The sequence below is a fragment of the Hoplias malabaricus genome, chromosome 17 (genome assembly GCF_029633855.1).
Source record: "Hoplias malabaricus isolate fHopMal1 chromosome 17, fHopMal1.hap1, whole genome shotgun sequence".
In the NCBI taxonomy this organism is placed as follows: domain Eukaryota; kingdom Metazoa; phylum Chordata; class Actinopteri; order Characiformes; family Erythrinidae; genus Hoplias; species Hoplias malabaricus.
Window position 1 is genome coordinate 30,636,536 of NC_089816.1, and position 10,135 is coordinate 30,646,670.

Genomic DNA, 10,135 nt, shown 5'->3' on the forward strand with positions numbered 1-10,135 from the left:
AGGAGCTGTTGCATTAGTTCCTCCTCTTTCCTCTTCCGTTCTTTAGCCAGTCTTCTGCATTCCCGTCGGTGCTGCTGGAACGGGTCATTCGGATCGTTCTGCCTGCAGAAGTCTGATAGTCTCCTGTAGGTCATCCTTACAAATTTTGCCAGTCGACCTTTCACCGTCTCGGGCTGCTCTGCGTCCTCCTTTTGCCTCTTTAGCAGCACCTTGTTCACCAGGGTCTTCTTTGCCTTTCTCTCCTTTTCCTCCTGCTCCTCCTTCATCTTCTTCTTTTCCATTTCTTTTCCATTCCGTGGACCACACACTCTCTGTTCCATTTGTTTTCCCTTCTCCATTTTTCTCTTTTCCATCTGTCTACTCTCCTCCTCTTTTTCTCTCTTCTGTAAGGCCCTCTGCTCTTTCTCTCTCTCTTCCCTCAAACGCTCCTCCGCCCTCATCCTTTCATCTCGCTCTTCCTTCAAAGCATCTCTCAGCTTTTCTAACTCCTCTTTTAACTCACTCTCCTCCTCCTCTCTCAGCTCTCGCGCCTTGTCCTGCTCCTCCTGCCGTATCTTTTCCTCTTCCAGTTTATTCCTTCTCTCCTCCTCCTCTTTCTTTCTCTTCTGAAAGGCCCTCTCCTCTTTCTCTCTCTTTTCCCTCAAACTCTCCTCCACCCTCATCCTTTCATCTCGCTCTTCCTTCAAAGCATCTCTCAGCTTTTCTAACTCCTCTTTTAACTCACTCTCCTCCTCCTCTCTCAGCTCTCGCGCCTTGTCCTGCTCCTCCTGCCGTATCTTTTGCTCTTCCAGTTTATTCCTTCTCTCCTCCTCCTCTTTCTTTCTCTTCTGAAAGGCCTTCTCCTCTTTCTCTCTCTTTTCCCTCAAACTCTCCTCTGCCCTCATCCTTTCATCTCGCTCTTCCTTCAAAGCGTCTCTCAGCTTTTCTAACTCCTCTTTTAACTCACTCTCCTCCTCCTCTCTCAGCTCTCGCGCCTTGTCCTGCTCCTCCTGCCGTATCTTTTCCTCTTCCAGTTTATTCCTTCTCTCCTCCTCCTCCTCTTTCTTTCTCTTCTGAAAGGCCCTCTGCTGTTTCTCTCTCTCTTCCCTCAAACTCTCCTCTGCTCTCAGCCTTCTACCTCTCTCTTCTCTCAGAGCTTTTCTCAGATTCTCATTTTTGAGTTTCATCTGGTCTGCCTCTTTCAGAAACTTCTCAGTCACTGTGATCTCTTTCCTCAGTCTCCTTCTCTCCAGCTGGTCGTCTCCATCTGACCTCCATCGTTCTTCACAGCGGAAGTGCGTGAGAACCTCAGCAGTGAACTCCTTCCTCTCGCTGTCCATCTGCAGCAGGTCATGGAATATCTCTTTCTGGGCTTGTTCCTGCCCAGCCAACTTCTGCTTCAACTCCCTAGCCTTCTTATCTCTATTCTGGCGGATGGAGGTGGTCTCATCCTGCAGTCTCCTACACAGGGCCCTCCTTTGCTCCTCGAACCTGCTGCTCATGATGGAGCTGAGATGCTGCTGGCAGTAACTCGGGTTCATATTCAGCAATGACAAAATACAGTTATTCTGCAACAGAAAGCAGTCTATTGTTCTTAGGAGTTCTCCCGTTCAATCACAAAAGATGAATAATAAAACTCCTCATTTTGTATTACTTTTAAAAGAGTGTGTGGTAAGAAACTGTAATATCCGTCCACTCACCTGAAGAGTCTGGTTACAATTACTAGCGTTCCACAGGAGCACCGTTTACACACACGCCTCGTGCTCTGTGACGTCATAGTCATGTCCTTACGTGGTCGAGGGTCTGGGACCTTGGAATCTTCGCTTTTTTTTTTTTTCTTAAGAGGGTGAACCTAGCGAATATTTGATTTAATTAAATGTACTTTGGATTCAATTTTAATGTTAATATCTAATAATATTAAAATGCCTAATTTATTTTTACTAATCCGTATTTTTACTGCAATAAATATAATGTCCACTAAGCAATGGGAATAAAGGGTATTTTTTAAAATTTGCAGCTCACTTTCAGGCAGTCACATAATGACCCGATTAACCATTAAACGACTGAATAATTGCTGAAAGTATAAATAAATGTAGGCGAGAGAGAACCGCATAACCTCAAACTAACAGCAGAGGGCAGCACGACACTGCCTCACAGATGGTCACAGTTAGTGTGTGTGTGTGTGTGTGTGTGTGTGTGTGTGTTTGAGAGGGAATGGGACAGGGACTGATATAGAATTGGTCCTTTTTTACACCAGAGGGCTTCTGAACTCCAAAACTGGGTCCAGCTGGTTCTACAGGTTGGAATCCATCTTTGAGACAGATCCCAGTGTTGCTAAAGACCAGAACATGGCCCTTCAGAATCCGATAACATTGGATTCATGTGTGTGTACTCAGCTTGGCATGTGGGCTGCAGATTCTTTTCAGTTTGTACAAGGACCCCAGCAGACAGGACGCCTGGGAGGAGGTGCAGAAACACCTGCTCAAGTAAGACATCCCTGGTTCAACTATAGACACACACACTCAGACACGCTGTTCCACAATCAGCCCATGTGCCCTCACACACACTCCCCCTTTCCCCAGCTCTTCTTATTACAGAGCGGCCAATACTTTCAGAGTCCACGTTCCTCTGTTCCTCAAGTAAAAAAATCTTTAATATTTGGTCTTGGGAAGAGAATATTTTGTATTTCGTAAATGAAATACATGCTTCTTGTGGTTTTTATTGCATGGTCTTGCAAAATGCCTGCAAAGATGTGATGTTTCACGACCATCGGACCGCACACAGACAGTGATTCAGAGCACAGATGAATACGGTCGGATAAAGGCTTATTAAGGAAAGTGTCTCTCTGCCAAATGAATGCTATTTTAAAGCCTTTGCTGAGCATCTAACAGGTGTTTGAAGATGCTGGTCTCACTGGAATCTCAAGGACCTCTGGATGAAGGATCCTCCACAGGCTGAGAGTTGGGCATAATGCCAGTCCTAACCAAAGCACTTCAGGGAAAAGGTTTGCAGTGGGCAAATATATCAGATTTTGAGGGTTCATTTTGACCCATTGTCTTTTCAGTGAAACTGATTTGCATAATTATTTAAAACAAGGTATTTTACATTTTTCTTAAATATGAATAAATCCATAGTATTTCCACTTGTAATAACATCCACATTGTGATATATTTGCTGACGTTTAAGAAAATCTTAATCGTACTGTTCCTGACCGTGTGACGAGGAGTCGACTCTGTACTGACCACGAGCTCAGCCTGTTTTCTCATTAAATGCTTGCTAAAGCCTGTGTTCAAATTCTGAGCTTATTATCAGTCATGTGTGTTTCTTGTGACACATCATGGTGTTTTACAGGAAGAAAATTCAATATTTTTAATGATATATTGCCACAATTTGATTATTCAGCCCTTAAAGATTAGTGCAGTATCAGTTTCACCTGTGACCTCTTAACATTGAGAGTGTGAGTGTCTCTGTGAAAAGGACAGACTGCACTAAGAGATTATTCCAAATACGTTTAGCTTTAATGAGTAGCGCATTAAGAAACTCTCTCTTAAATAAAGTGTGAGTGGTAGACGTAGAGAACAGAAAGGTGTTGCTCAATGCGGTATTCGCTGCTTTATTATTTTGAATGGAGAAGTGTGGGGCAGGAGTGGCATCTGTGTTGGTGCTGGGTTCACTGAAGGAACTCCAGCACTTCTTTGAATGAAAATCGGGACACTAGAACTTTGCAGATGTGTGGGTACACACAAATAAGGGCACTGGAGCCTTTTAAAGGAGATTTAGCAGGTGATTAGGTCGTAGAGATTGGACTGCGTAGCAGGCACTAGGGCACATGGGATTACACAAATGCAAAAAGATCCTTCTTTTATTGTTGTTTGTCCGGAGGCGTTGTCGTCCTTTTGAGAGTCAGAGGTCTCATGAAGAGGTTTCCTTCATGCTCTGGGTGTGGCATCGAATTCTTGCTGGAATAACTGCAGCCCTGTTTACTATAGTTCTCAATTAGGGACAAAATTAATATAGAACTTGTCTGGAACACGTTTAAGGGGCCCACGATTGTTTAAGATAGCCATGAGTCTGACGCCTGCAGAGGAGCCTGCAGAGTCATTTCAAAAACCCAAGTCATTTTACTCTTTAACCTTGAAAAAGGCTAAAAGAGAAAACGCCCCAAGTGTCTGGAGCCTTGAAGTGAAGAGTCGAGCAGCGGAGAAAGGGGGAAGAAGGGGGAAGAAGGGGAGAGCATTCGGCGCCACTGGCTTTTAACCAGAGTTTAGAAGACCCACCTTTAATACTGATTGGATAAGATTGGAGCCTCTCTTGCTCCTGATTGGCTGGTTACTGTACCTTGGTAGTGACATCACACACAATTTATGACCCATGACAAGACAAAGGCTTGAAGACCATCTCCTTTGAATGAATCTCCAAGATTTTGAATCATACTTTTGCAATATAAAAGATTAGATATTAACACAAAGTAATATCATTAAGACAACCGTCCATCCATCCATCCATTATCTGTAACCGCTTATCCAATTTAGGGTCGCGGGGGGTCCAGAGCCTACCTGGAATCATCGGGCGCAAGGCAGGAATACACACTGGAGGGGACGCCAGTCCTTCACAGGGCAACACAGACACACACACATTCACTCACACACTCACACCTACGGACACTTTTGAGTCGCCAATCCACCTGCAACGTGTGTTTTTGGACTGTGGGAGGAAACCGGAGCACCCGGAGGAAACCCACGCGGACACGGGGAGAACACACCAACTCCTCACAGACAGTCACCCAGAGCTGGAATCGAACCCACAACCTCCAGGCCCCTGGAGCTGTGTGACTGCGACACTACCTGCTGTAAGACAACCGTGTTCTACATAATTATTAACCAACTACACACACAGTATGTGGCTACCTTGATTCTATATAAATTAATATAAACAAAAATTACTTTAAACACGTGTAAATTAATCCCACCCATTTTGATTTTCCAAATGGAATTTATTTTTAAACAGTTGTGACATATGTAACTTCAAATTGTTCTAAACCAATGGGAATTAAGGTTTGTGATTAATTGGTTTAATAATCTTTCAAAATGTGTGAGAAAACATTGTGAGTTTCAATCAAGATTGAGTCTGTGTGTTTCTCTGCATTCTTTTCTTGAACCTGTGGATCCTTAAGTCATAAAAAAGGTCCCTGGAGAGGGGTTTACGAGTCGCTCTGGAGGTTTATCTCACCTTCCATCTGCTTGTGTGGAGATGTCTCTGAAACTAGCTAAAGTTTGGGTATTAAAAAAAAAACTCTCAGAAAGTCACAATTTCTTATTAGGAATTAATACACATTCATCATATCACACTACAAAATCATGTTCAAAGGCAGAAAAAGCACCCGGGGCAACAGGTGAGTCATCACTGAGCCCAGATCATTTCCTCCTGCCTCCAGGTGCGTCTGTGTAATCTGAGTGTGGTTAGTGTCTACCTCTTCCATAGAGTCTTCTCAAAAGTTACAGCAAAAACTCATAAGAATGATTAGCAGATGTCAGGTCTAATCCACTTCATTATACATTACACTGCTAATGAATTACAGAGTTAAGAGCAGAGATGAGGGTGTAATCACACTCATGATGACAAATTGAGAGTTAGGAGGAATCATGAGAAATGTAATGATAATCTTGTGTATAATGGTTATATTGATTATTTTTATTCAGTTATGGCCCCACTGTATGTTCATGTACTGTCCCTTTAAAACCACGCTACCACGCTGTAGTCATGTGATTCTGCCCCCTATCTGCCACATGGAAGCGAACTAAATGCTGAGACCGACCGAGCGACTTGAACAGCGTCTGTGGTTTGGAAAAATGAGAGGAATAAGCAACATTAGACAAAAATAACCCATATTAAACACTGAAGTATATTTACAACACAAGCCTCATCACTGAACTCTGAGCGTCAAAAAATACAAAAACAAAATAATTGTTCATTAATCGTGGTAAAATGTACAATTAATCGTGATATTGATTTGCGCTCATATCGCCCAGCACTAGTGGAGGCTTCCTACTTTTTTCATTATTGTCAACTGGTCCCCATGAATATTTGATTGCATTCAGCCACAACAGCAAAGTGAAGGTGTTGAATGATTAGTCCTTGAAGGTACCCTGAAGGTGCTCTAGTATGCAGTTCCCCTTCTCTGAAGCCCAAATCTGGGGGGTTTATGCTCCCCTAGCTGACTGGCATTGAGAATTGTGAGCTTAGGCTGTTCCACATAGATATTTTTGCAAGCTGTGTGAGAGCACAAATGAACTGCATGTAGAAGGAGTCTGTTCTTGTGTGAAATCCTGTGCTTCTGTGTACTCTGTCCTCAGTTCAAGGCTCATGCAACTCGGTACTACCCTCTCCTGTGTGAGATCATGTAGTTTAACCTGATCCCAGAGTTCAGAGCCGTGCTGAGAAAGTTCTTCCTACGAACCGGGATGGTGTTCCACATTGCTCAGACATTGGAGCAAGAGCAGGAGCTGAGCTCAGATCCATCAAGCTCTCAGAACCCACAGAAAATGGCCTGAAAATGATCCACTCTCTGGGCCCAAATAATCTGTTCGGAGGGAGACAGGATTAGAATCCTAAACCAGGGATCTTCAAAGGCCCAAGAGAAGCCCAGAAAAATATGGGACTGTAGCAACCACCCAGAAGAACATGTTCAAGGCAATGGTACTGTCCAGCCACCTCTACCAGGGTCCACACTAGGCATTGATCCTGATCCTGGGAAAGGAACCACAACCCTTTAACTACTAGACAAAAAAATAAATAACAATAAAAAAACAACCAGGGCTTTGAACACTCAAATCATCTACAGGATCATAAAGGCAATTATAATGACAACTATTCAATTCATCTACGTCTGAGAGTATCCTCAAGTTTGAATATATTTTTAAAAAATCCCAGTGTTTCTTGCTTCGTCTCAACATTAATCTAAATGTAGTCTGACCAATGAAAAGGTTTAAACATCAAGTGAACAATCAGTAATTAGTTCAACGACGAGTACATTCCTTTACGCAATGATTCTAATGCCCTTATTTTTTTGCACTGCTAATGGCTAACATTAGCATTAATAGCTCCTTGGATTAAATTAGATGTACAGGGGAAAAAGCAGCTTTGTAAATTAATCTCATAACACTAGATTTAATTTTGGAATCACTTTTGTTGGTTTGTCTCTGAATCTGCTGCACTTGTTTTTCCTTTTCAAATGCACTGGAGATTTTTACTTTTGTGATCATTTATTTAACTATGCCATCTCTCCCAGCTTGTCTGAGATTTCTAATTGATAGCAGCTATATATACACTATTATATATATATATAGTTGGATTATTCCAATTGACCCTTGACCCCTACAGCCCTCCCACTTGACCTTTGACCCCTTAACAGCCCCCATTGAGCCCTACTGTATTACTGATGTGGTACCAGGACCCAAAAGTAATGTTTTCCCTTAACCCCTAACCCCTAACTCAGTTCCAGCTCGGTTAGGGGAAAATATCCCGCCGTTCCACCTTAAGGAGGACATGGTCCTCTCATAGGACATCTATGGCAGAACTTTCCGGAACACTGATATTTAACTGGCACTCTCACACAGACACTCAGGCAATACACATAGAGCCTAATGCGTAGAAATAACAGCATATCCCACTGACTTAAAGGCTAAGCAGCAGCTCTATGAAAGTGTCAAACAAATAAATACAGTGGAATTTGAGTTCCTAACTTGTGTTTATTGATAGTCAGAAAACATGTTATTTCTTAATAATTCAAGGAATAAAGTTTAGAAGACCGTTGGTCCACCCCCCCCCCCCCACGATTGCAACTGGTCCAATATGCAGCTGCAAGGCTTTTGACCGGTACTAAGAAAAGGAGAGAATTACCCCTGTGTTCGCATCGTTGCACTGGCTACCAGTGAAATACAGAGTTGAATTTAAAATCTTACTCTTTGTCTTTAAAGCTCTCCATGGCCTGGCTCCAAAATATATTTCGGATCTTCTTTGCTTTCGATCTACCCCACGTGCCCTACGTTCCTCTGACAAATTGCTTTTAGACACCCCTCGCTCTCGGTTGAAGTTCAAAGGAGATTGGGCATTTGCTGTAGCCGCTCCAAGACTTTGGAACAGTCTCCCACTCTTTATAAAGCAATCCCGTACAATAGTAACTTTTAAGTCCAGTTTGAAAACCTATTTATTTTCTCTGGCTTTGGATCCTTTTGAATTATTTTAGCCATTTGTTTCTGCCTTGGTTTATGTCGTCTTGCCATCAGTATTTTCTCCACAAGGTTTTATTGTTAGATTCTTTTACTTGTTTTAATTCTCTTATATGTATGTTTAATAATTTTATCTGGTTTGATTGTTAGTTGATTTTTATTGTGCAGCTCTTTGGCTGACATTCACTATCTTTTAAATATGCTATATAAACAAACTTGACTTGATATAAAGATTGTTGAGAATATGTCTAAATGATTCTGGCCCCGGTGCAGGAGTTCTGACATGTTGCACAACTTATTGGTATTTTTTATTTACTTTTTTTATCAGTGGCACTGTGCATGCTCGGACATGCTATTTTTTAATGTTTTCATGTGTTTTTTACTCTAATTCTCTTTTCCTCAGGTGCATTGTAAAACCATATTGTATTGTTGTTATTTACTTGAATGTTTCAAAACATGGTGTATCAAATAAAATTATATGTATAAAACATATTTTCTAACACTGTAAAAACTTTACCCTCAGGCATTTTCTGTTGTTGTGATTTAAGCTTTATAGGCTTTATGGTAGTACATTACAACAAAGTAACAATCACAGCCCACTGATACATGGACTAACAGCAACGTGGCAGACCGACCCGTTTATACAATCTTTTTTTGTCTTAGAGGAGAATAATGACTGTATCTTGTTGGTGTCTGAAGTGTAAATTCTCTGTAAGTGTTTATTCACTGTTTGAATTCCCACAGGAACTCAAGTGTAACTTGAGCTGTTTAGTTTTGTAGCACTTTCCCTCTGCGTTTACTTTCATGCAGTTAGCGCTCTCCTGAATTTAGAGTCAGTTCCAGCTTAAGTAATGTAACTGTAACAGCAAAAATACCCCCCTATGGAGCAGGAATAGAGAAACATCCTCATCTCGGTTGGTGATTTACAACGTTTGGAGTCTCTCCGTTGTCTAAAACCTCCAGATGGCGTTTCTCTGTTGTGAGCAGAGAGAGAGAAAGCCTAGCACCGATCCAGACACTTTGTTTTTTTACCCATTTACAGACACTGGGGCTTCGTAAACACTTTAAATTATAGCCCGCTAATTACTGGGTAAGTACAGAGAAAGTAAGCCGATAAGTAAGATTAAAAAAGTACTGAGTAAGTAAAGGGTATGATAATAGATTAAAGTTGTTGTTGTTATAAATAAAACAACATCGTATATAATCAGTGTTCATCCTCAAATGAAACATTCCTGATGATTCTCATGGCTGAGATTTATTCCAAAAATGTTGTTCCCTTTGAAATAATTCTGGAAACAACAAGTGTTTGAAAAGAAGGAAACATTTTTATTTCTCTAACAAATACATTTGAATTATAATAGAGCATGAATGTTTCTGTATGTTAATGTGTTTTGGATCAAAGAAACTGTGTTTTTAATATATTTTGGAACAAAAATCATAGAACAATGAAGCGTAGATCTGTTTCTATACATGAATTATATATTTACATTGTTTTCTAAAATGTTCTCCATGATTTGTGTAGGAAAAAAATGGGACGTCTCTCAAAAATTGATGAAAAATGGAAAACCTTTATTACAGCAAGCAGTAGCAAGATACAAAGATGTACCATGGATTCAGCGGAGCTGGACTGAACATTGAGTAATAGAAAAACACAGCTTATGTAGTTTGACAATACGGTCTTCCCCTAAGCTCCTCCTGAAGGATGTGATGTCAGCTGTGTCTGAATACAGTCCGTGTGTAAATACTACTCAAGTTCTAACTCAGTGGAAATTGAGTTCTGTCACCTTCATGTTTAGACTAGTTCCCTTTGTCTGTGGTGGTTGTTGATTACTCAGTAATAAATTTTAAAAATCACATGTAAGGATGTTGTTTGTGGACTTTAGTTCAGTATTTAATACAATCATTCCACAAAACCTGGTCGAAAAACT